Below are 26,995 nucleotides of genomic sequence, written 5' to 3'. Positions count from 1 at the left end.
CTCCCATTGGCCGGAAACGGGGAACCGCAGCCAATGGGAGCTTCGGGGGAGGTACCTGGAGGAGCAGTCACGGCAACACACAGACCCCTGTGCCCCCCCCCCCCCCAACAGGTCCTGGTCTCTTTCTGGAGCGGTGCGGGGGCAGGGCAGGCAGGCAGGCAGGGAGCTTGCCCGTCCCTGGTGTGCGCCGGGCCGGTGCCGCTCTAGGTAAATGCTGGGGAGGCGGGGGGGGGGGGGGGGGGAGCCTGCAGAGAGCTGGCAGGACACAGAAAATAACCCCATTAGCTCCCATTAGGGCATTACAGTTCCTTACTACCCCCAATGCAGGGCTGCGATTTAAAGCCATAATGATATCCTAAATGGTTCAAAGCTGTAAGGAAATAAATGTGAATACAGATTTCAACCAGTGGAAAATAGCACAATAAAAGTGTAACAATTATGAAATGATTTCCTGGATTGTGATGTGACTTTCTCCCTAATCTACCTTACAATCAAGCTCATGTTTGTTTTGGATTATTATTTTCTATTTCTGTCACCTGAGTGGTTTGTGGGAAGTACTTAAAGAACCCATATTAGATTTCAAACTTTATTTTTTCTTTGTTTGTAGTAAATCATGTTGGGATAATAAACAGTCATCTCTTAAAATAGTGACTTGATACTGGCTTTATTGCCTGTGATGTTCTAAAAGTGATCAGATGAGTTTTGTTGTGAAGTTTGTAGAAAGTGCTTTTTAAGATTGGGGTGCGTGAGAACAGCCACCAGGGTGATATAATCACTCTGAGAAAGTCATCCCAGTGCAGAGAGACAGCCCAAGACCTGTGATTCACACCACTTTCAGTGGCAAATTCCACCATTGAGAGCCCAATTATGTGCAAAGTGCTCTGTTGCTCCCTGATAAAAGCTAGCCATGTCACTGGAGCCACTGTGGTGAGGAGAGCCTGCAAATGGATGAAGACTGGGTGGAGCCATGGCTTCCCCCTGACACACACCAGGCAGGGCAGAGGGGGAAATGCCAGAATGGGATTTTCAGAGTCACAGTTTGGTTGGTGCCCAGCTCCTGCAGCAGCTCAGCTACATGTTGACCCTTACTCAGGCGAGGGTGTCGCGTTACAGTTCAGTTTGTAATAAGTAAAGTTTCTGGGGTTTTGTTGAGGCCTCTGTCTCCCTCATGTGCGATTTTGTTAGTGATGATAACGAACATTTAACAAAACCAGGTCAGGAATTCTGATTGTTAGAGTTTATTTTTGTGTTATAACTTGGGATCCTGGCCACATTAGAGCTATTTTTAAGTAACTTGGAATCTGAGACTGTAAAATTACCATCTTCTTGTATTTTCACTTCCAGAACGTGCTCTTTATTCCCATGAAGACATGCAAATCATTGCCTGTACTTAAAAAGAAACAAGGATAGGGATGCTGCTAATCTAAGTGTTTTGTGTATGTGAGAAAGTGATTATGTGGTGTCTGCAAGTTGTAATTTAAAGAAAAAAGAATCCTTAATGTTTTGTGACACTTTTATAGAGACAAGAGAGAACTTGGGCCGAATTTATCCCTATAATTTCATTCACTCCAGTGAAGTTACACCAGGAATGAATTTGGCCCAAAGCTGCTCCTTGCTGGTCACCCCTTTAATATAATCTCAATTTGTTCGTGTTGTAGTTGCTTTAAGAAGTGGAATAAATTAGTCTGATAAATTAAGGGATTTCAGAGGTAGTGGTGTCTGCTGAGAGGATTTCAGGAAAGAGTTCTGTGGGTATCCTACAGCCACCTTAAATTGAATAACCATTGTTTGGCAATGATAGCAGCTTCAGAAGCAGTGGCTGTTGAATCAATCTTATTCGTCAAATAAAGTGAGAGGTGTCACATCCAAGGGCAATTACCACAGTTCTAACTGATCCTGAGGACAGTCTGCAAAACTGCTTGAGATGCATAAGGACTTGGCATCCAAGCTAGGGAAACATAATCTCCGGCAAGAGGTTCAGCATGAGATATAATAAAACTAGCCCCAAATCTTTACATGATGCAAAGTGGGAGACTTGGTATAAAACCACACAGTAGCTACAGGAAAGTCAAAGTGCCTTATATGGATCTCTAGCAAGAGAGCTCTAGCCTTCCAGTTGGTGTCAGTGTGTAGATCGTCGTACTGCATCTAGCTACAGAATCAACATTGAAATCTCTATACCTTTTCTATGTGCAGAAAGGCCTTGGAAGGACACTACGTGCACTATAGGTGACTGGCATAGCCCACCAAGCTGCCATCCCTGGCAGGTAGCCTAAAAGGCTGGGCAGTAACTGCATCCTTAACCTCAAGAATAAATGGGGATTGGTATTATTTTAATGGTCAAAAAAGGGTTTCCCCATTTCTGAATAAGCGTTTGCTAACTGTTAAGGAGCTGATGGCTGATTCCCAAAGGAAAGTCTGTTCTAGTTGACCTGGTTGGTTTCAACCATGCACAGCCTATGAAGGTTCTGTCATTTGCTTAGCCTTGATTAGAATAACAATATGCTACACATTTTTCAAAACATTCTGATGAGCTGTAATTTATAATAGATGGAAACAACATATAAAGAGCTGATATGGTTCAAAAATGTTAGCCAATTGTTTTGTACACTGAAATGAATTCTCACAGGACTCAGTGTGGGCTAGAATCAATTCTGCTATTTGACACAGTGGGAGCAAGTGGGGCAGAGATGTGAATTATAAATTGTACAATGGCATACATAATTAAAGCATATGTCAGTGTTGCTGGACTGTCAGACAGTCAACAGAGATTGTGGAGTAAGTGCTATGTAACAAAGCTTTTTCATCATCATCCACTTTACAGTACATGTGAGTAGGTGACATTTTGAAGAAATGGTGGGTGAATGTCTCTTGGACACATTTTGTGACTTTGCAGGTTTCTAATATAAAAATATTCAGCAGATAATGGGAATTCCCAAGACATATGTGACAAGCTGCATTAGTATTTTTCCAGTGAGATTTGTTTTCTCATCACGTTTCACCAGAATTTCTCTCTGATTTATATAGGCCTTCAGAAGTCATCTTTCTATAATTCATTTTTAATCTTTAGAGAACTAGTAAGGATTGTCTTATGGTTAAGGCAAATGACTGGGTTTCCAGATATCTGGGTAAAATTTCTGGCTCTACCGCAGACTTCCTATGTGTCCTTGAGGATATTATTTAATCACTCTTGGAGTGCAGTTCTCCATCTATCACAGGGATCGGCAACCTTTGGCATGCGGCCCACCAGGGAAATCCGCTGGCGGGCCGGGCCGGTTTGTTTACCTGCAGCGTCCGCAGGTTTGACTGATCGCAGCCCCCGCTGGCCACAGTTCACTGCACCAGGCCAATGGGGGCTGCAGGAAGTGGCGCGGGCTGAGGGATGTGTTCGGATTTCCCTGACGGGCCGTGTGCCAAAGGTTGCCTGATCTATAAAATAAGGCTAATACTTCCTTTCTTGTACCTTTTGTCTGAATTGTCTATTTAGATTGTAAACATTCTGGGGCAAAGATTATATCTTACCATGTGTTAGTACAGCACCTAGCTTAATGGAGTTTTGATCTCAGCCGTAGCTTTTAGGCACTGTAGTGCAAATTAAAAATAATAAATACAAAGCATGTTTAGTCTGTTTATGCATAGATTCCAAGGTCAGAAGGGACCATTGTAATCATCTAGCCTGACCTCTTTTGTAGAACTTGTCCAAAACAATTCCTGAAGCAATTAGAAAAGCATCCAATCCTGATTTAAAAATTGCCGGTGATAAAGAATCCACCTTGACCTTTGGTAAATTGTTCCAATGGTTAAATACCCTCACTGTTAAAAATGTACACCTTATTTCCAGTCTGAATTTGTCTAGCTTCAACTTCCAGACATTGGATCGTGTTTTATCTTTCTCTGCTACATTGAAGAGTCCATTATCAAATATTTGTTCCCCATGTGGGTACTTATAGATTGTAATCAAGTCACCCTTAACTTTCTCTTTGTTAAGGTAAATAGATTGAGCTCCTTGAGTCTATCACTATGAGGCATGTTTCTAATCCTTAAATAATTCTTGTGGCTCTTTTCTGTACCCTCTCCAATTTGTCAATATCCTTCTTGAATTGTGGATACCAGAGCTGGACACAGTTTTCCAGCAGTGGTCACACCAGTGCCAAATTAAGAGGTAAAATAACCTCTCTGCTTCTGCTTGACATTCCCCCGTTTATGTAACCAAGGATCACATTAGACCTTTTGGCCACTGTGTTGTGCTGGGAGCTTCTGTTCAGCTAGTTTTCCAGCATGACTCCCATGTCTTTTTCAGCCACGGCTTCTCAGGCTAGACTCCCCCTCCTGTAAGTATGACCTACATTCTTTGTTCTGCACGTAGCTGTATCAAAAAGCATATTGTTTGCTTGCACCCAGCTCACAAAGCAATCCAGACTGCTCTGTATCAGTGGTCTCTCCTCTTAGTTATTTACCACTCCCCCAATTTTTGTGTCATCTGTAAACTTTATCAGTGATGACTTTATGTTTTCTTTCAGGTCATAGACAAAAGAAAGTTTAAATAGCGTAGAGCCAAGAACTGATTCCTACAGGATTCCACTAAAAACACGTGCTCAATGATTCCCTGTTCGTGATTACATTTTCAGACCTATCAATTAGCTTTAATCCATTTAATGTGTGCCATGTTAATTTTATACCATTCCAGTCATTTTTAATCAAAATGTTTTTCAGTACCAAGTCAAACATGTTACAGAAGTCTATTACATCAACTCTGTTACCTTTATCAACCAAACTTGTAACCTCATAAAAAAAATCAAGTTAGCTTGACAAGATCAATTTTCCATAAACCCATGTTGATTGTCATTAATTATATTAACAGACCTGTAGTTACCCAGGTCATCCCGTTTGCCCTTTTAAATATTAGCATGCCTTTAGCTTTCTTTCTGTCTTCTGGAACTTTCCTAGTGTTCAAAGACTTATTGAAACTCAACATTATGAAATAAGACCCCAGCTTGTTCATGATCACAAGAAATCTGCACAGGAACTTTTCCAGTGCTCTCCATACATGTTCTCTGTAAACCAAGTCCATGAAAAATATTTCTTAAATAACTGGATAATTATTGGTGAGGAAAATGAGCAAATTGCATAGTAAACAAGTTGAGATATTTTTGCCGCAAGGGCTCCTTTTGATGTCTATATGCCAAGTGAGCTTCTTTTTAGAAGTCTACTGCTTATGGCTATTCATCACAAATTAATGAGTAATTAAAACTGCTATTGGATAGAAAATCATGAAGCTTTTGCCCTTGGAAACATTGTGCATGTTTTTCTTGCTACAAAAGTGAAACTTATATAAATGTGATGGGTCTGATTCTCTACTCCACTACATCAATTTTACGTTGCTGTCACTCCAGTGGTTTCAAAAGAATTACACTGATGTGAAACTGGTGTAGTGGAAAAAGAAAAGGAGTACTTGTGGCACCTTAGAGACTAACCAATTTATTTGAGCATAAGCTTTCGTGAGCTACAGCTCACTTCATCGGAAGCATACTGTGGAAAGTGTAGAAGATCTTTTTATACACACAAAGCATGAAAAAATACCTCCCCCCACCCCACTTTCCTGCTGGTAATAGCTTATCTGAAGTGATCACTCTCCTTACAATGTGTATGATAATCAAGTTGGGCCATTTCCAGCACAAATCCAGGTTTTCTCTCCCCCCCCCCGCCCCCCCCCCCCAGAAACCCACTCTCCTGTTGGTAATAGCTTATCTAAAGTGACCACTCTCCTTACAATGTGTATGATAATCAAGGTGGGCCATTTCCAGCACAAATCCAGGTTTTCTCTCTCCCCCGCCCCCCCCCCCCAGAAACCCACTCTCCTGTTGGTAATAGCTTATCTAAAGTGACCACTCTCCTTACAATGTGTACGATAATCAAGGTGGGCCATTTCCAGCACAAATCCAGGGTTTAACAAGAACGTCTGGGGGGTGGGGAGGGTAGGAAAAAACAAGGGGAAATAGGTTACCTTGCGTAATGACTTAGCCACTCCCAGTCTCTATTCAAGCCTAAATTAATTGTATCCAATTTGCAAATGAATTCCAATTCAGCAGTCTCTCGCTGGAGTCTGGATTGGAAGTTTTTTTGTTGTAATATCGCAAATTTCATGTCTGTAATCGCGTGACCAGAGAGATTGAAGTGTTCTCCGACTGGTTTATGAATGTTATAATTGTTGACATCTGATTTGTGTCTATTTATTCTTTTACATAGAGACTGTCCAGTTTGCCCAATGTACATGGCAGAGGGGCATTGCTGGCACATGATGGCATAGATCACATTGGTGGATGTACAGGTGAACGAGCCTCTGATAGTGTGCCTGATGTGATTAGGCCCTGTGATGGTGTCCCCTGAATAGATATGTGAGCACAGTTGGCAACGGGCTTTGTTGCAAGGATAGGTTCCTGGGTTAGTGGTTCTGTTGTGTGGTATGTGGTTGCTGGTGAGTATTTGCTTCAGGTTGGGGGGCTGTCTGTAGGCAAGGACTGGCCTGTCTCCCAAGATTTGTGAGAGTGTTGGGTCATCCTTCAGGATAGGTTGTAGATCCTTAATAATGCGTTGGAGGGGTTTTAGTTGGGGGCTGAAGGTGACGGCTAGTGGTGTTCTGTTATTTTCTTTGTTAGGCCTGTCCTGTAGTAGGTGACTTCTGGGAACTCTTCTGGCTCTATCAATCTGTTTCGTCACTTCTGCAGGTGGGTATGCTGTAGCTCACGAAAGCTTACGCTCAAATAAATTGGTTAGTCTCTAAGGTGCCACAAGTACTCCTTTTCTTTTTGCGAATATAGACTAACACGGCTGTTACTCTGAAACCTGGTGTAGTGGAGAATCAGGCTGATACCTTTCAAAGTAAATGTATTGACTCTTACTTTTTAAAAAGTATGGCATAATTTGAGTTCCCTGTGCTGCCTGCAATATAATTTGAAAATCTGTAGCTTGGACTTTTTGATTTTATAACTGCACCTAATGCGTGCATCTGCATGATTTTCTTCTCTTTTTCAAATATATTGTTCTCACTATTACTTTTTAAAATGCCTGACCAGGTTGGTTTCAGCATGTGTTCATTAATCAAATGTTGTATAGATGCTGTGCTAAAAATATAAATCTCCCCTTGATACATTATTGAAGAGATCTTGAAAGGCAAGTAAGTGTGGCTGAAATTGTAGCAGTAGTTGGTAGCAACCTCTATATTCAGGTTGCTTATCACTTTCCATTGTAAAAGAGTTTTGCAGCCTTTTTTAAAAATGTTCTAACAACTCCGGTTTCTTGCAGCATATTTTTTAAAATCAGCAGGGAGAAGGTCCTCGGGCTAGTGAAATGCCTTTTCTTTCCCCCATGAAATTCTGTTCATGTTTTCCTGAGTTAGGAACAGTAACAAATTGTCATTTCCCTTCTCTCACTTGCTTGCCTCAGTAAAATTTTGGTAGAATGCCTAAATAATAGTTCAACAAGATCATTCTAAATGGCTGAGTCCATGGTGCTACCAAAGCAACAGCAGCACATACTGCATTGGGAATGCCTAGAAGCTGCTTATTGATGGGTAGTTGAGGGAGAAGCTGGGTTCTCATATGTCCCCAGTGTCCCATCCCCCCTTTTGGGAGCGTTCTACATGGGGCAGGAACTTCTCAAACTAGGATGGGGGGTATAGGGGAAAGGGGAGAGCGAGAGGTGGGCCAGGCTCTCAGCACAACCCCAACCCTCAACCCAGCACTTGTTCTCTGCAGATCATCCCCCTCTAGTAGCACCACATGGGGCAGGAACCCCCCATCTTCTGGATATGGTGGGAGGAGACCGCTGAGCCAAGCTCCCCTTGAAAACCCTACAGACCCAGCACATGGTGCAAGGGGCCCGTTCCGTCTCTGGGATAATAGCCTTCTTCTGCTAGCTGTTTTAGCTCAAGAAGTAGATGTTGTAGCTCAGGAGATAGCTGCAGTGCTGAAGGCTCAGGGATCAAAGCATGCTGGTGATGCACGATAAGGGGGATGCTGCAGTTGGGCATAAAGGAATTTATTTTTACCTTTTCCTCAAAAAAACAAAAAGCACACACCTAGGCTCTCATATAAATTAAAAGAAACTTACTAAGGTTGCAAAGTCAAGCACTCAGAGGTTAAGAAATGCCAGTTTTACTGTTGCTCATTCAACCCTAATCATGACCCCATGTCCATTTCCATTAAGATACAGTTATTATTTATGTGATCACATACTGTTTTTTCCACAGGACTCTTGCCACATTTAATGCACAGTTTATACATACAAGGGAGCAGAATTAAGGTTTCACTGGAAAATCTAGAATGCGGTTGCTGCTGCTAGGTTTTGTTTTGTTTTTTAACAAGAATGAGGTTATTTGCTCATATTATTCAATTATTTCAATTAACAGTTAGGCCAACACTGAGTGCTTTTGAAAATCTCACTGTACAGTTTACTCCCCTTCCTCTTCCAAAGTCGTCTTATTCATAATAGCAACAATTAAAATGTTGAGCCAGAAATTCCAAAAATAAAGTTTAAATTTTTCAATATTTTTCATTTTAAAAACGATCTGAGGGTGTAGAATTGTCCATGTGTGTTTATACTACAGATGAAATAAGTAAGCAAGAAGGAGAGATGACTTATACATATTGATTCTTTGTTTTCAAAGGCACTTTTCTTTACCCAAGTGATTGAAATAGGTCAATATCCTGGGTACAGTTGTCTTTAAGATAAAATTTGCTGTACATATTATGCATGTTCGGTCACTTTATTGGAATTAGGGAGCAGTCCAAGAGACTGAAACTGATCCTGATTTTTCTGTTTACGAGAGTTTTATGCTGCCATCCATCTCTAAGGTATCAGAGCATCTTCCATGTAAAATCAATAGCAGGACTATAACGAAATCTGTAATGGACTTCATGGAGTCTCTGCCACTTCTCTCTTCAGGGCAATTAATGTACTTTCAAACATTATTGGATAAATATGTTTGTTTCTAAGCATATACTGTTCAGAAGATACGCTGTGACAGCTTCTTTGTCAGCTGAAAAAACTATAAAACTATTTAAAATATCTAATTTTACACACACACACACCCACACACAATAATAGATGGCAATGACTTCTTTGCTGTTAGTATTAGTTTAAATATGCAAATTTAGAGCCAACTCCTGCTAGCTTTACTGACCTGAACAATCCTATTGACTTCCACAATCCCAGGATTTCACACTTGTATTATATCCATGGATTCAGGCTGAGTCACACAACACAGAGAGAGATTTTATCCTGCCATCATTTTTTACACAAAACTCTCATTGAGTAATCCCATTGTCTTCAGTGCATAAAGTTAAGCATGTATGTAAGTCTAGGTGCCATTGGGGCCATATTGTCTACCAAAGTTTTAAACAACTCAACTTGGCTGCTTTGAAATTTGAGAGGAGAGGCAGAGGGAATGAAGCTTTATTTCTTCTTGTCTAATTAAAAATGAGTTGCCATATTGTGCAGGCAATGGGAATATTGCTTAAAAATTGATGGCAACATAAGGCCCTTGGGGGAAAATGTTCTTCCACTAAGCTCTGCAACCCAGCTTGCGACCCAGGGTTGTAGAGCACATGAAGTCAATGAGGCTACTCACAGGGCATAGAGTTAAGCATCCATGTAAGCCTTGGCAGGTTCAGGGCTGATCCTGCAAACATTTATGCAAACAAGTGACTTTGCACACATGCACCTGTGTGTGTTTGCAGGACCAGGACTACTATTTGCTCCTTTCCTGAGACCTTGTTTGTCAAGTTTCAGTGAGAAGTCGTTTTTCTTGCAATGGAGTTGTCAGCCTCTGAAAATCCGAAAAAAGGTTGCAGAGAAAGAATGAGGAGCCCAAGTCTATATAAAAATGATTATCGAAATATATATCCCTAAGGGATGGTGGCTTACTGTTTTTCTCCTAATTCCTGTGTCATCTTATCTTTATATAAAGATAATTTTATTCAAACTCTCTTTCTCAGGTGCCAGCCGTCTCACGAATTGTCTTTCCTTGTTGTTATGATAGATAATTAGGTAAGAAACTTTGTGCTGCCTTGATGCTGCTCGTGAGAAAGGAAGCAGTTAGAGGGTGGGCACTTCTGCAAATGACAAACATCTTCAGGGCTTCCAGCCTGTGGGTATGTTTGCACGTTGAGTGAGAGGTGTGATTCCCAGGTTGAGGAGACATACCCTCACTACCTCTCATTGAGCCAGCATGCCAAAAATAGAGTGTAGCATAGTGACTAGAGGGGCTACCTGCCCTGAGTATGTACTTAGTGTTTTGGATGGGTATGTCGTCTGGGCAACTAGCCCACCCTCCATTCACACTGTCGTGACTACACTCTGGTTTTAGTGCGCTATCTTGATCAGAGCTAGGATGGGTATGTCCCCTAGAGCTGGGAATCTCACCCCCAACTCAAAAGGTAGCTGTAACCCATGCCTTTCTCTTCTCTCATGTCTGTCTCCTTTCTCTTTCCTGATGTCCTGTGTGAGTCTTTCTCTTCCCTGTGCATATCTAGCTTATTTCCTTCCCTTGGGTGAATGTTTTACTATCTCTGTTTATTTACCATGGCACGGATTTTCAAATAAATCTAACGGTGTTAGGCACCTAACTCTCATTGAAAGTCAATGGGATGTGGGTGTCTAACTCCCTTAGGCTGCTTTGAAAATCCCAGGCCTTTCTCCTGTTTGTCTCTCTCCTTCTTGGGTTTCAGGTCTTATTCTCTCTACAGTCTTTCAGAGTAACAGCCGTGTTAGTCTGTATTCGCAAAAAGAAAAGGACTACTTGTGGCACCTTAGAGACTAACCAATTTATTTGAGCATGAGATTTCGTGAGCTACAGCTCACTTCATCGGGTGCATACTGTGGAAATCTCCTGCTGGTAATAGCTTTGTATCCATGTGCCTTTGTCTGCATGCCTTTTTGTTCCCCGTGTTCCCCTTTTTGTCTCCCTCTCTGATTTTTCCTCCATATTCCACTTCTTCTTTAATCCAGAATTATCAACCCCAACCACTCAAAAAATGGAGATTGCCTTAGAAATCTTCTGTTTTTTAGGCCCTTAGGAGTTCACATTTTCCAACTTTTTTCTGCATCCATGAGGGCTAGAAACTTTATGTGAGAATTTCAACTTCTTTTTAAAATAATCATGTGACTCCTGAAGCTAGATCTATAAGAAAAATACCACGTATCACGAGGCTTGTGATGATATCATGAGAGTTTGCAACATTGCCATTTATTTTTGCTTTGCTCCTTTTCCATAACTCTGAAATTAGTAACTGCATTTTTAGTTAGCCAGGTATGTAAAATACTATATTGTCTCTGAATAAACATCTTATCTCAACAGAATGTACATAAGATATGAGGAGCATACTTCCACTTGGGTAAAACACATTGCAGAGGTTAAAGAGCCTGCCTAATATAGCACAATGTCTATTATCAAGATTCCTGTGCAAAATAAAATAATGCTCAGAAATGCTGCATTACAAGAAAATATTTTCATTTTAAATGCATTTAATTTAAAGTTATCTTTAGATTGTTTATTAATAAATTGTTTTATTTCAATGTGTTTTGTCCCATGCTATAAAGAGAGGAAAATTGTCTTTAAAAAGAAATAAATAAGTAATCTGACTTTCATGAAACCTGCTAATGAAAATAATTTACTTGTCAAAATCACTGAATTATTACCAGATCTTAGCTGTATCCTTGTTGCTGTAAAGAGGGAAAATGCAGATTAAAGCAACTACCTGCTACCCATTTCCTAATACATAAATAATTAAGCAAAATTTTTTCCCTAAAATCTGAAAATCAAGGCTAGTATCTAAGGCTTCAGTCTAGCAAAATACCTAAACGTGCTTAATTATAAGTTCATGTGTAGTTCTACTGACATCAGTTTACAAGTTAAGCATGCATTCAAGTGCTCTGCTAAACTGGGAACTACTTCTCAACAGTGTTGCTCTTTGCATGGTCATTTACGACTGTGCAAAGTGGATACAAAACTGTACCAAAACAGTATGGAAGTGTTTTACACCTACTTTGCTCTCAATTAAAGAACTTCACACTGTACAAGACAGTGGAGAATCTGGCCCATAGTCTATATAGTCTTGCTTGAATGCTGGATCAATGGTTTTGCACAGACCAGTTCATGAGAGAGATCCTCTTATATATACGACCTCCCCTCCAGCCCTCGACTGTCCCCAAGTCTCTTTAAAGCCTACTCTTGCTTCCATTGAAATAAATCAGAGCAAATTTGATTGACTTCAGTGGATGTGGAACTCAGACCTCTGTAACAGTGGCCTGTGGATCCTAGTTTGCAAATCACCATCATAAATATTTGGATTCTAAACCCTATATATTTTAGGAAATGAAATGTGAGATTGGTTACAGTGAAATATCCTTTCAAACTATAGATTTCTCTTTTCATCCCTCTTGCTTTATAGCAGTGGTTCTCAACCAAGAGTCTGGGGCACCTTGGGGAGGCCATGAGCAGGTTGCAGGGGGTCCGCCAAGCATGGCCAGCATTAGACTTGCTAGAGCCCAGGGTAGACAGCCGAAGCCCTGCCACACGAGACTGCAGTCGAGGGCCTCGAGCCCCCTACCCGGGGCTGAAGCCAAAACCTGAGCAACTTAGCTTTGCGGTGCCCCCTTTGGTGTGGGGCTCCAGGCAGTTGCCCTGCTTGCTTTCCCCTAATGCTGACCCTGTTTTTTATATGCAGAAAAACAGTTGTGGCATAGATGGGCCATGGAGTTTTTATATCATGGGTTGTTTTTTTTTTTTTGGGGGGGGGGAGGGCTCAGAAAGAAAAAGATTGAGAAGCCATGCTTTATAGTAAGATATTTGTTCCTGCATTTAATATTGTGTGGCAAAGAAAGAAAAAAAATGCAGGAGGTGATGTTTGCCCGTCTATGGGAACCACTTTAACTATACGAAGCTTTAAGAAAATATTAATGGTTTCCTCTTTCTGTTCACACTAGTCCTATTTCTTGGACTGTTCTTGTGTCAGTCACACACTTGATGGTCATTCTGCATGATTTCCAGAGTGCTTTGCAATGAAATGTAACAATCTAGGAAGCCAGTCAAGCTGTAAATTTTAATATTGGGAAGAGAGGGGTGTTCTGATAAACAACATGGGCCTGTGTTCCTGCATAGATAATAGCATGAGAGCTGCAAAGAGAAAAAAAATGATGACTTTCTTTGTATCATAACTTGATGTAATTTGTTTAATGTACTATTCCATCTTGAGAGCTTTTCCTTACATATGTGTATGTTGGGTTAAGATAAGTAGTGTTCATGTGGTTTATCTAGGTGTAATGTGGTCACATCTCTAGCATTTCAGCATTAAATATGCAAAGCCACAGACTGACTTGTAGGAGGAATTTTGAGCTCTGTGCATTTAAGCACAACATCCATACATAATCATAATGAAACACCCTCCTTATCAGGGTTCAGTTTCTACTAATTATTTTAGATTGGTTATTATGCTTATACAACACTTATCTAAAATATACACTGATAGAAATTACATTGTAGAGGGGAAAATAAGTAGGTTTTGAAAAGAAACAGAAAATTTAGTAGTTGAAAACTTGATCACAATTTTTATAATTAACTGATAAATCATGTCGTAATTTTTTATCTCAATGATGTCAATTTTATGCACAGTAAAAGAGATCTTAAGATAACTTGCTGTTATAGCACTTCTCAAGTCAGATTTGATAAATGGAGTTACACCAGGAATTATTTTGGCCCTAGATATCTATAGTAGCACATACAAATGACACATGCATGGGCACAACAAAGAATTGTGTATTCATTAGTCAGTTGTGCACTCAGATAAGCATTTGCATGCATAGTCAACCATTTGGAATTGGGGCCCATTAAAATTAGAACTAACACTGTGGGACAGTTCCAAGATCTGGCCCTCAGTATGATGTAGTAACATAATATACCTTTTAAAAATATCCAACTTTTGTAGGTATTCCTTCTGCAAAGACTATTGTAACTGATGGCAAATGGCTTTGGCAATAGCAGATACCATCAAATAAGCATGTAAATTGGAGATAAGAGTTTGATGCATAAATTAGAGCTGTCATCAGCACAGATTTGGGCATACTGATTTGAAGAAACAGGTTATGCTCTATGAGAGGGGAATAGGTGTCACTGGTTCAAGAACCTCTCTTTCTTCAATCAGCTTCACTCTATACTTTTGAGTAGTGGCCATACAAATCAGGAGCCACAGTGAATTTCCAGAAGACTATTATTTTAGTGCAATATCACTGAGAGAGAGCATTCTAACATCATAACAATACTCAGCAATTGTAGGCCCTTACAGCCTAGAGCAGGGGCGGGAAAACTTTTTGGCCTGAGGGCCACATCGGGTTTCCAAAATTGTATGGAGGGTCGGTTAGGGGAGGCTGTGTCTTCCCACACAGCCAGGCGTGGCCTGGACCCTACCTCCTATCCAACCCCCCTGACGGCTCCCCCGGGACTCCTGCCCCATCCAACCCCCCATGTTCCCTGTCCCCAACCACCCCCGGACTCCCCACCCCGACTGCTCCCTGCCGCCCCATCCAACCCCTCCTCTCCTTCCTGATTGCCCCCCCGCCCTGGGACCCCTGCCCCATACAACCCCCCGTTCCCGCCCTCTCACCGCCCCGACCCCTATCCACACCCCCGAACTCCCCTGCCCTCTATCCAACCCCCCCGCCTCCTTACCGCACTGCCTGGAGTACCGGTGGCTGGCGGTGCTATAGCTGCACTGCCCAGAGCACCGGGTCAGGCTGCGACTCTGCAACTGTGCTGCCTGGCCGCCCAGAGCGTTGCACCGGCGGCGCGGCACACTGAGGCTGCGGGATGGGGGAACAGCAGGGGAGGGGCCAGGGGCTAGCCTCCCAGGCCAGGAGATCAGGGGCCAGGCAGGAGGGTCCCACGGGCCACATGTGGCCCGTGGGCTGTAGTTTGCCCACCTCTGGCCTAGAATCTCGAAGCACCATGCAAACATTAACAAACGTGTTACCCCTCCTTTCAGACCAGAGTTGCTGGGCTTGATACAAGGGGCTTCCACAGAGATGGGTGGGAACAGAAGTTTATCATCAGGTTATGTCTACACTGTAATTGGACACCCGCGCCTGGCCCGTCCCAGCTGACTTGGCTCATGGGGGTCAGGCTAATGGGCTGTTTAATTGCAGTGCAGACATCCAGGCTCAGGCTGGAACATGGACTCTAGGACCTTGCAAGGTGGGAGGATTGCAGTGTAGCCATGCCCATAGACTGCAGAGTGGCATTGAAGCTACTCAAGTGGTTTCACTAGGTTTACATTAGCATCTGCAGCACTTTGACTCAACCTCTCTCCAATGGGCAAGGGCCTGGATCTACACAACCAGTCCAGCATTCATTCTTCCCCAGCCTCACCCCCAAGTTCTCCCTGTGCGCTGGGGTGCAGTGAGCCGCTGTGGAACGAGGCTCGTGGAAGGGTTCCTAATAAAGTGTTTCCCCTGCCCCTTCCCACTCTCTCTCTCTCTCTGTGTATAAAGGAACCACACAGTTCTGCTGTGGTGTGGGTCCTTGGTGACTGCAGAGAGAGGAGTAGGATTTTCCTGCAATTGGTTAAGTCTCACAAACACCCCTGTGAGGAGAGAATTATCCCATATTGACAGATGGCAAAACTGAGGCTAAGAGGTCAAGAGACTTGTTGAAGGTCACACAGGAAGTCTTTGGCAGCACTAAACTAGACTCAGCGTATATTGTCTCCCAGTATTGTGTTTGAACCAGAAAAATGTCCTTCTGTGGTCTTTATAGTAATTCCTTCTCAGGGTATCTCCTACATGACAAACATTTAAATTTTCGGAAAGTTTTTAGATTTTAAGGCCAGGGATAATCTATTCTAATCCCGTGTGTTACACAGGCCACAGAATCACAACCCGGGGTTTCTGCATCTAGCCCAACAACTGTTTCTCAAAGTAGGCCATATCTTTTAGTGAGATGTGTTGCCTTGGTTTAGTGACTCCAAGTGATGGACAATATCCCAGTTTATAAAAGTGAAAGGTGTAATATTTTTTTCTGAACACAGATTTGGGGTCCATGGGTTGCTGAGTTCTACTTCTGGCTCTGATACTGACTCCCTTTGGGCAATTCACTTTCCCTGTCTGTCTCACTTTCTCAGAACAATATTCTGACCACTCACTGGTTTAAATGCAGAGTTAGTATTTTAAAGCAACTGGATTTAAACCAGTGCAGTGGAGATCAGATTTTGCCCTGTTTGTAAACTGGAGATAATATTTACAAACTTCAGACAAGTATTTTGAGAATTGTCAAGTTCCAAGTATTATTCTAAGAAAATCTTGTACTGTTATGATCAAGTCACTGTGCTTTTTTGATATTATATGTCAATATTTGCATATGTCATCAGCTGCTTTCATCAAAAGGCCCAATTCTGTAACTCTGAGCCAGCCACTCAGATACCACAGAATGTGCTCTGAGGAAAAAGTCTGGGCATTACACACATTAAGGCACTTAAAACCACCTTCACCAAACAAGGACACTCCACCAGAAAAGTAGATTGCATCATGGAAGGGCCACCCAAATACCCCAAGAGAACATGATTCAATACAGGGACAAAAACCTCCTTCAACTGCACAACCCTAGTTGTAACCAATCACCCCACACTGGAGTTCATAAGAGATATAATTAAATAATTACAACCCATACTTGATGGGAACCACACCCTGAAAGAAATCTTTCCCAGCACTCCTCTTCTGGCCTTCAAACAATCCTGTAACCTCACTAAGCTCATCATCAGAAGCAAGCTCCCCACAGAGTAGGACCACACCAACTCAAAGTGGCACCAGCCCCTGCCAGAACAGACACAAAATCAGCTGCTATATCTCCATGGCTATGATGCTCAATACTCACCACAACATACCTTTCAAGATCCATGGGTCCTACACGTGCCTATCACAATATGTGGTGTACCTCAGCCAGTACACTAAATGCCCCAATAATTATGTGTGTGAAACCAAATACTCACCATGTTCTCAAATGAACTCATATAAAAAGTGATAGAAGACAAAAACGCCTAATCAGCTTTGGGCAGACACTTTTCACAAAATGATCACTCCATATCTGCCCACTCAGTCCTTGCCCTCAAAGGAAACCTGCACAACAACTTCAAAAGACGAGTCTGGGAACTGAAATGCATAACTCTGCTAGACACCAAAAATCACAGATTCAATAAGGAAACTGGATTTATGGTTCGTTACAACACCCTGTAACCCACTAAACCTTCTTTATGCTGTGACTTTAGAGGTGTTAACTGCCCACTTCACCTTGAATGGTCTCTTACAACATATATAACTCCTTATCTGTTCCACCCTGGTATTTAGCTGTTATACTCTGAGTGCCTTTCCCAGACCTAGCAAAGAGCTCTGTGCAAGCTTGAAAACTTGTCTCTTTCGCCAACAGCAGTTGGTCCAATTTACCTCACACACACACCCCGTCTGTCTTGTGTCCTGGGACCAACAGCTACAACAACACTGCAGACAGCTCTTATTCACCGTTGAGTAGTACTTTGCTGCCTGGTTAGTCTCATTGGTTACAGTGGGATATGTTTTTGGAGGAAGGTACTACTTGGTGTGAGTAAAGATGGCAGAATTGCACCCAGAAGGTTAATTTGCTATTTCTTTCCAGGTGTAGTTTGGCTTATTTGTACACAATAAATCCTTTCTAGTTCTTCTTTTATTTCTCAGAATTGCTTTGCTGTTGATTCCCTCTACATATGTGCTGCTCCAAAGCATTTTCCCATTGGATTAATTTGTTTATCCTGCTCTGCACTCACATCAATTCTTCTTCACCCTGATCATCTCCCCAATTGGAATATTATCCCACAGGTGAAATCTGTCTACCCTTAGCGGGGTGCTCTGTCCCATCTCTTTTGATACAGGAAGATATAGAAAATATTCTTTGCTAGAGAAGCAAACTGCGTTAGGAAACCATGATGGCATTATTTTGTATTGTAAACTATTTAAAAACCTCCACAGTGAGCTAAAAAAAAAAAAAAAAAAAATCAGAACAATAGAAATGAGAGTGGTGGAAACTTCTAAAGGTCAAGGATATCCTCTTCTACCTTCTGCCAAGATTAAAAGGGTTACCTCTATGTGCAGAGACTGTCACAGGGCCAGATTTTCAAAAGATTTCAAGGGCTCAGCACTTCCATTTATTATTACTATTTTTTTATTATTACTGAAGTAACTAGGAGCCCTAATCATGGACCAGGGACCCATTGTGTTAGGCACTGTACAAACACAGAACAAGAAGACGGTCCCTGCTCCAACATTCTTACAATCTAAGTAAAAAAAAAAGAGACAACAGATGGATCTAGATAGACAGGAAAGGACAAGGGAACAATGAGACACTATTGGTCAGCATGATAGGCAGTGGTCTACAAACACCAATGCCTAATTAGGCCAGATTTTCAGAAGACCTTTGCTTCCGTATAGGCACCTAAATACAAGCCAGATTTTCAGAAATGTTCAGCATCTATTGCAGGTGATGAGCTATTTTGAAAATAGGGGCTATATTCTATACAGTAGGACCCTCTTATGTTAAAGGTTTGGGCTTTTTAAGTGTGGGTTTATTTTTATTTTTACAGTACTGGTCCAAAAACCAATGGAGCTCTGCTGATTTACATCAGCTGACCTGGACCACTATTTATATGCAGTGGTTCACTGTAATTGCAGTTTGCACATTGCAATGCATTGAAATAATTTGGGACTCCCATTTTCATTCACTGTAAATGACGGGCCTGAACCAACTCTCCAGATTCAAAAGCTCTTTCCTTATAAACATATGAATATTTGCAATCTTCTTTATATTTACAGATACAATAAATGCCAACTAACCCAATCTGCCCCCTTTCATTCAATTGTTAATTGGCTGATTCTTTTAGGAAAAGTAGATTTTAATTGTATCAGAGTTGACTTGAAGGGAGGTCCACAGTATATTACATAAAATAGTTCATGATTTGTGTCTCACAGAAGTTTAATTTTTTGAATAAATGCCTTTTAACTTGGTTACAAGGAGATGAACTGTGTAAAGAACTGTCAGTCTCAATTCACTTTGACACAGTGATTCAGCACAGTCACTTCCAGAACTTGAAGTCAATTTTTTTTGTGAAGCTTTCTTCTGAATTGGAGCTGCCCAATTTGGTCCCCAAATGTGAAGTAGGTCAGTCTGTGGTTTCTAGCAAAAATCATAACATTTACAAATCCTAGCACTCCCTCTGTATATGACAGCAGAAGCTGTAAGTCTAATTGCAAAGTGATTCTGTAACCATCAGCTAGAGAATAACGGCTTGATCTGAAGCCTTGACTTCAGTGGGGTTTGGGTCAGGCCATAATAGCAGGCATTGAATGCAATGTAAAGGTGCAAAATCTGACTAATCTACTCCAGTAACTCCTTTCTACCAAACTCAGGTAGTATTTTTGTTGACTTCTCCTGTAACATTTACTGTTTTGACATTACAAAAACAACTGGTTTAGATAAAATAAGGAATGATTCCACTGAGGTCAAACGCAAAACTCCCATTGACTTCTATCGGTGCAGTTTGGAGGCCTTGGTCTCTTTTTAGGGTTTAAAAAAAATGAACATTATGCTTTCTGGGCTGTAACCTCGGTGGTTGAAATCCTGGTCTGATTTTAAGTCAGTGGCAAAACTCCCACTGACTTCAAGAGAGCCAGGATTTCACTCTGTGATTTTATCTTTGTCCTACTACCCCACTTTTTGGTATCATGCACAAAACTCCCGTTGAGTTATTGGGAGTTCTGTGTTCAGAGGGCTTGCAGCAATTTATAGGTTTGTCACTTAACAGACCAAACACTTAAGGTGTAGTGACACTGCTGTAAGAGGAATTTTACTACCAGTGATGAAATTGGCCCATAATTTTCAAATGGTTTTGAATGCATTTGCTATGTTCTATTACTCTGCATGAACCTAGCTATTTCTGAAATACTACAGTCATCCACGTTATTTATTTACAACCTACAACAAGCCAGTCTGTTTTAAACTTACCTGTTACTTCTCTCCACCCTGAAGAGTTGATTTTACTTTCACTTATATCTTCTGCTTCCTACTCAGGAGACCTGATTTACAAACTGCGCAACCCTATTCACCTTTGTGCAGGTTGTATGTGGTATAAGTGATGACAGAAAGTGGTTCCATTTAAAAGAAAATGTTTCAATTGCTTTCTCCTTCCTGTACACACATTGGGCCAAATTCTACTTAATTTCATCTCAGGTAAATATGAAGTAACCAAAATCTGTGTCGTAACTCTGAATTTACTTTGGTGTAATTGAGGCATAGGTACTGGAACTAGGGGTGCTGCCCCCTGGTTTCTATTATATGTGGGGTTTACACCTTGGTTCACCTCTCAGCACCCCATCTATAAAAATTCCAGCACTTCTAAGGGGCAAATCCTGAGCCTGATATCAGCCTGAGAGGCTAGTCTGAGTACTGAGGAGATGCCCAAGGGAAAGGGAGGGGCCTCCTAAACCCGTGGAGTGGCTCCATAGTTATTCTGTGGATGCTACTACAGCCCTGTGAGGTTGTGGGTTAATGTGTTATGCCCTAACACAACTGCATTGTATTGGGGAGCCCTGGAGAATCCATGCAGTGCAAGTTTTTGGCCATTCCCTCATCGTCTCAGTGGATGCTACCATTCGGGAAGCAGCCCTTGCATAGTCTCGTGGAATCTAGGCCCCTCTTTTGCGCAGTGAATCACTCCACTTTTTCTGCCTGGAGGAGTTTCACACTCATGGAGGTGGGGGCTGGATTTTCCACTGAAAGCAGAATTTGGCCCACTGTTCTCTGTAAGTCAGTCTTTTGAGCAGGGAAATATTATCAGCAAATCTAAACCACAAACACCTAATATACACTCTTTCACTTCTGTCTCTCAGTTCTCTTATATACCCAAAAGAACTCTATGGCTATCAATCCATACTGATTTTCCTTTCTCTGAGTCACAGCACACAACAGTCTTGCAAAAGGTACATTGTGTTCCTGGTCAAAGTGTCCAGAATCTTACCCATAGCCTTTTCCAGTGAAGCCGCCAGGCTGACCAGCATTTTGTTCGCTGTATCATTTGTTTGATTCTTTCCCAAATAAGGGACCTGCTTTTGCCACTCTTAAGCCTCTGTTACATCCTCCCTTCTGCCTGGCAAAGCCTTTTATCTATACTTTACTATATTTGTCAGAATTCTGGAGGTGTAATTCATCATAACCAGCATGCTAATTTTTCATAGTTCTAGTTGTTTAATAACTCTCTTCAGATGCAGTCGTGGGCTATTAAAATTTTTCACTTTACCAAGTGAAAAGAGCATTTGTCTGTCCCAAGATGTGACTTTCAACTTCTTTTGTCAATGTGGATGTTGGACAGAATTCCTTTTGGCTGCCAAGTGTTGTCTGAGGTTGAATAAGCTCAGTTTTCAGCACTGGGGTTTATTCCAGATCTTAGGATATGTGTCATGACAGCATCCCATTTAAATGAGCATCATTACAATAAAATGCATGCTGGGGTACTGCCTCTCCCTCAGGTGACCGGAGGTAGGAGCAGAATCAAAGAATGCATGGAAAAATAGGTTCCAGGGTTGAGAGTGCCACATAGTCGCAGAAGAGGAAAAGCATTGTTACACAGTTAGGCATCTGTTAAATTCTGCTGCTAATGCAGCTGGAGAGATGGTCTGAGTGCTGCCATGCAGGTTTAAGAGGGGCAGATAAGCTCTGTGAGACAGTGTAAGTCACAAAGTGGTGAAATATCTCTGTTTGAGATGAAGTTTAGGAAAGAGCTGTGAAACAGTGTCTGCCAAAGTAAGACAGACAAGTGATGTGACTGGAGGCAAGGAGCTGAATATATCAATCAGGGATCCTAATGAGAAGGCCTGGTAAGCCCAGGTATAGTAGGAAGTCCAGAGCAGGAAGGAAACTTTGCAGTATGATGCAGAGGAGCTGGCAAGAAGATTCTGGTCTCCATCAGTGAACTAGTGAACATTGCATGACAGAATTAACAGAACATACAATCATCAAGTGATCCATTCCCTTTTGTCCACTCCCAACGTCTGGCAATCAGAGGCTAGGAAAACCCAGAGCATGCGGTTGCATCCCTGACTATCCTGGCTAATCGCCATTGATGACCTACCCTCCATGAACTTATCTAATTATTTTTTTGAACCCATTTATACTTTTGGCCTTCACAACATCCCCTGGCAACAAGTTCCACAGGCTGACTGTGCATAGTGTAAAGAAGCACTTCCTTTTGTTTGTTTTGAACTTTCTGCCTATGAATTTCATTGGGTGACCCCTGGTACTTGTGTTATGAGGAGTAAATAACACTTCCTTATTCACTTTCTCCACACCATTCACAATTTTATAGACCTCTATCATATCCCCCTCCTAGTCATCTCTTTTCCAAGCTGAAAAGTCCAAGTCTTTTTAATCTCTCCGCATACAGAAGCTGTTCCATACCCCTAATCATTTTTGTTGCCCTTCTTTGTACCTTTTCCAATTCTAATATATCTTTTTTGAGATGGGGTGACCAGAACTGCATGGAGTATTCAAGGTATGAGCGTATCATGGCTTTATATAGTGATATTGTGATATTTTCTGTCTTTCCTAATGGTGTCTAACATTCTGTTAGCTTTTTTGAGTGCTGCTGCACATTGTGTGGATGTTTTCAGAAAACTATCCACAATGACTCCAAGTTCTCTTTCTGGGGCGGTAGTAGCTAATTTAAATCCCATCGTTTTGTACGTATAGTTGGGATTGTTTTCCAATGTGCAGTACATTGCAATTATCAACATTGAATTTCAGCTGCCATTTTATTCCCCAGTCACCCAGTTTAGTGAGATTCCTTTGTAACTCTTTGCAGTCAGCTTTGAACTTAACTACCTTGAATAATTTTGTATTGTCTGCAAATTTTGCCGTCTCACTGTTTACCCCTTTTTCCAGATAATTTATAAATATGTTGAATAGCACTAGTCCCAGTACAGATCCCTGGGGGACACCACTATTTACTTCTCTCCATTCTGAAAACTGACCATTTATTCCTACCCTTTGTTTCCTATCTTTTAACCAGTTACTGATCCACGAGAGAAAAATTAAACCTGGTTCCTGTCAGGTGAGGCCTGAGGTTAGGGTTGCCACCTCTGAGGTACAAAAAACCAGGACATCTGGGATGATCCTGTGCCCATAAAACTGGACAGCTTGCAGTGTATACTGAGCACCCTTACAGATTTCCCAGGACAGCTACCTCAAAAAAGGGACAATCGTTGGAAAACCTGGACAGGTGGCAATCTTACCTAAGGTATGTCATTAGCAGAGATAATCAAAGGTGTGACTTTATACATAAGTACAAATAGTTAATTTATTATGGCAAAATATAAAAAAGGAAAAGTAAGGGGAAGAGGCAAAAAAGAGAACAGGGAATGTGGAGAAAGAAGAGGGAAAAAATTGGTTAAAAATCTGAAAAATGAGGTTTTTTTTATTTCCTTCCAAAATGGTAACAGAAAATTCTTACCTTTTAGATTATTTCAAAGTTAGTAGTTCAAGGATCTAGTGCAGGTAAGCATGCAGAGGTTTTGATACTTAAATGTAACTGTCAGAAACTCTTGGTTCTGTAAATGTAAGAAAAGAAGAGACATTATCTTATGGTTTCTGGTATTTCTTTAGGTTGGCCTGGAAATATGGCAAGAGCAATCTTTCTTGTTGTACATTATGTCAGTAAATCATTTCAGGTCTCCAAACAAACACCAGCAGTGCAAAGATGCCAAGATTCCACAGATGTGTGAGAAATACCTAGACAGTCAGACACGTGAAGATAAAAAGAATTATTTGAATTTTATGAAACCTCAAAAAAGGCTTGGTTTGGTTTGAGTTGTGGATGAAGGTTCAGGAAGTGGTATTTTTATGTGTCACCTGTCATTAGTTAGTAAAACCAGCCCAAAATGTGACAAACAATATTTGAAAACTCCACATAATCTTAAATTGTTTATTAAAGCAGGTAAAAAATGCAGAATTTTTTTTGTGAAAATATTTTGAATTGTTTTGGTGAAAAATTTTCATCGAAATTTTGATTTTTTTTTTATTATGACCATTCTATAAGATGGTTGAAAAAAACAGAAAAACAATTTCATTGAACTTTTGAAAGTTTGAACATTTTGACCAGCTTTAGTGGTCACCATTAAAAAGTCAGTATTTGACAACAGATATCATGCAGCTACCACAGTTATTTCCTATTCAAGGTGCAGGGGGAAACTTTAGTATCTCAGATTCCACTTCATGCTAACTGCTGGCAAATGCTGACTTTAATAGTGACAGCTGCATATTAGTTTTTATTTATTTTCCAAGCAAATTCTTCAAACTTTCTTGAAAGTATGAAACAGAAAAATCCAAAAAAAGGACTAATGTGGCACTTGTGAACATTTAATCATTAACCAACTAGAGTCTCCATCATAAAGAGTTAAAAAACCTGAAGTGCTTGGCACTATCCCTTTAAAAGGAAATGCACTTTGTCTGCTGTGGACCTAGTTGCAATTGCAATGGTTTCTAATGATTTTTAGTGGAATATTTGCTATATAGTTACTTGTTCCACACCCATGTTGCAAATTAGAATGTCAATACACATTATTTGTCTATAGATCTTGTTTCTCAATGTACTATAAACAAGATGCTGTAGTATGCTAAAATGAGATGTAAAAAGAATTTAAGAATAAAACAGAACTGGACACTATCTTGTCTAATTAGTAACATGATTAAAAGGGGATTAGCTCCTGCCTGTTTTTATAAGAGGTAAAGGAGAACTATGTTTCTGTGAACCAGTTTTTTTTCTAATAGTGTAATACTCTTCTGTTGCGTTTGGCAGCTCTGCTGTGAGAGATTTTGGTATCGTCTTGAATACTGGTCTTATTACTTTAATCAGTAATTTAACACACAAATGAATGCATCAGAGTTGTTTTTTAAATCAAAATATTTATTGAAGTTCCATCAATTTACAAATAAGCAAACACATAAACCCTGTGTATACAATGGAATCCACTAGTAGTTATGCTAGTCCAAAATAGTATTGGCATGTCATGTGAAACTTAGGTCTGACAGACTTGAAAGAAAAAAACAATAAAATGCATGAGTAGGTAAATATTGGGTAACTGGATGATTAGTTTGGTGAATGCCATTTTTAAATGAAACAAACAAACAAAAACTTGTATTTATCAGTGTTAGAGACGAAGGGCTGGATTATGATTTTACTTGGATGAGAGGTAACATTTAGATGCACTGCCCCAGGAACAGTCTAAGAAAGAAACTGATTTGAACAGTCACAGTTCCTCCCCTGGTTTCCTCTTCCTGGCTTATACCAGTAACAGAACATTTTTCCCTCTGGGCTGGCTCAGCAGGTGTGCTGGGGCTCTGCCCATTGCCTACTCCTATCTGGCCACTGTCTGCCAACCTACACGGGAGAGGGGAGTAGCATCTCTGTGGGGGCTGCCCTATCCCACAGGACACAGACCAGAAGGCTGCACCCCTGCAAGTCACAGCCTTGCCCTAAGTAGTACTATTGATCTTTATGAATAATTGAGATGCTTAATAGAATAGACTAACAGGACACCGAACAATTTTTAAAATTTTGGCCATGCAACTGAGATGGAGGGAATTTTAACAGTGGATAATCCAGCTTGAGTATACAGAACACAGATAGCACAGTCGTTCTCAAATTATTGCCTCTAGATCACCAGTCTTTGAAGCCTCTTCCTGGGTGGAACGAAACATGGTGAACCTCAAACATTGTGGAAATGGGGTGCTAGTAGGGAGTGGGGTTTGTGTGTGTGTGTGTGTGTGAGAGAGAGAGAGAGAGAGAGAGAGAGAGAGGCTGCGATGTGCAGAATGAAATACTCGGAGAATAAATGAGAGAAAATGTCAGTGGAATAACATGAAGAAAATTTCTCCAGGACCCGCAATTATTAGAAGTTGAAAACATGCAGGCAGACTGGCAGTATTGCAAATTGCAATCTTTAGAAATCTTCCTTTTCTTAAGGAAATTTTTTCCAGTGTGGTATTTATTTCTGCTCCACAGTGATATAGTTTCTGGGCTGATATAAAATTTCTCTTTCTTATTGGTTAAAATACTGAATGTCTTTTCAAGCTGCTCTGACCAGAATGTCATCCATAAAGAGGTATAAATATACTCCCCTTAACTGAGCCGCTACCCACACCAGAACCTTGGTGAACTCTCTTGGAACCAGTAATTCAAGGGATAGTGACGATGGAGGGATTGGGCCACATATTTGTAAGGAAATCTTCTGAATCTTTGGTGACATAATCTTATTGGTACATGGCAGCATTGTATATTTCCTATATATCTAGTGATGTTAAGCAGTCCCCTGGGGAACCTGTGTGAGGAACTGATTAGAGTTTCTTTGCAAAATCTGAATTACATTATATGTTTGTTTAGACTTTTGTGAGCCAACAGTGCTCAGACTCCCTGAACTTCTCAGGGTTACACAAATAATAAAATGTGATCCTATGTAGTGTGTATATATAAATTATCATTGTGAAGGAGACTCCACTTCTCTGTCTCCAGAAAGTGTTCTCTGCCTTATTAGATCTTGCTTGGTTTTTCTGTCCAGTGTGAAATTGACTGCATGGAAAACGAGGTGAAATACACACTCCTGTGGTCAATATTCTTCTTTTATTACCTCTAGGACCCACTTGTATGAGACAGTTCTGTATCTAATGGATAAAGAACTATCTCTCTCTCAAGGATGTTACATTTCCTTCTAACCTCTGTCCTGCTTTTAGGAATAAGACTTGGCTGTGATTTATTTTTTAACTCTAAAATGATCTAGTTTAATTCTATCTGATTTGACTAATATTAAGGAGTGTGTAGTCTTCAGCAGTGAAATCCTGGCCTATTGAAGTCAATGGCAAAATTCCCATTCACGTCAGTGG

At 40.9% G+C, this 26,995-nt stretch overlaps 1 protein-coding gene across 9 annotated transcripts in view; it reads left to right on the top strand.

Moving 5' to 3' along the window:
- HECW1 (HECT, C2 and WW domain containing E3 ubiquitin protein ligase 1) overlaps positions 1–26,995 on the top strand; it is a 348,636-nt gene that overhangs the window by 46,793 nt on the left and 274,848 nt on the right. Inside the window, exon 1 of one of the 9 annotated variants that reach the window (XM_074945290.1) lies at positions 23,308–23,357. The exons of the other annotated variants lie outside the window; for them this stretch is intronic. The gene's annotated coding sequence lies outside the window, so the exon portion shown is untranslated. Of the gene's footprint in view, positions 1–23,307; positions 23,358–26,995 lie in introns of those variants that run through there. 9 annotated transcript variants of the gene reach the window in all.

This window comes from Natator depressus, chromosome 2, assembly GCF_965152275.1.
Source record: "Natator depressus isolate rNatDep1 chromosome 2, rNatDep2.hap1, whole genome shotgun sequence".
Classification (NCBI taxonomy): domain Eukaryota; kingdom Metazoa; phylum Chordata; order Testudines; family Cheloniidae; genus Natator; species Natator depressus.
Note: the sequence above shows the minus strand (reverse complement) of the source record. Positions and strands in the feature narration are given on the sequence as shown.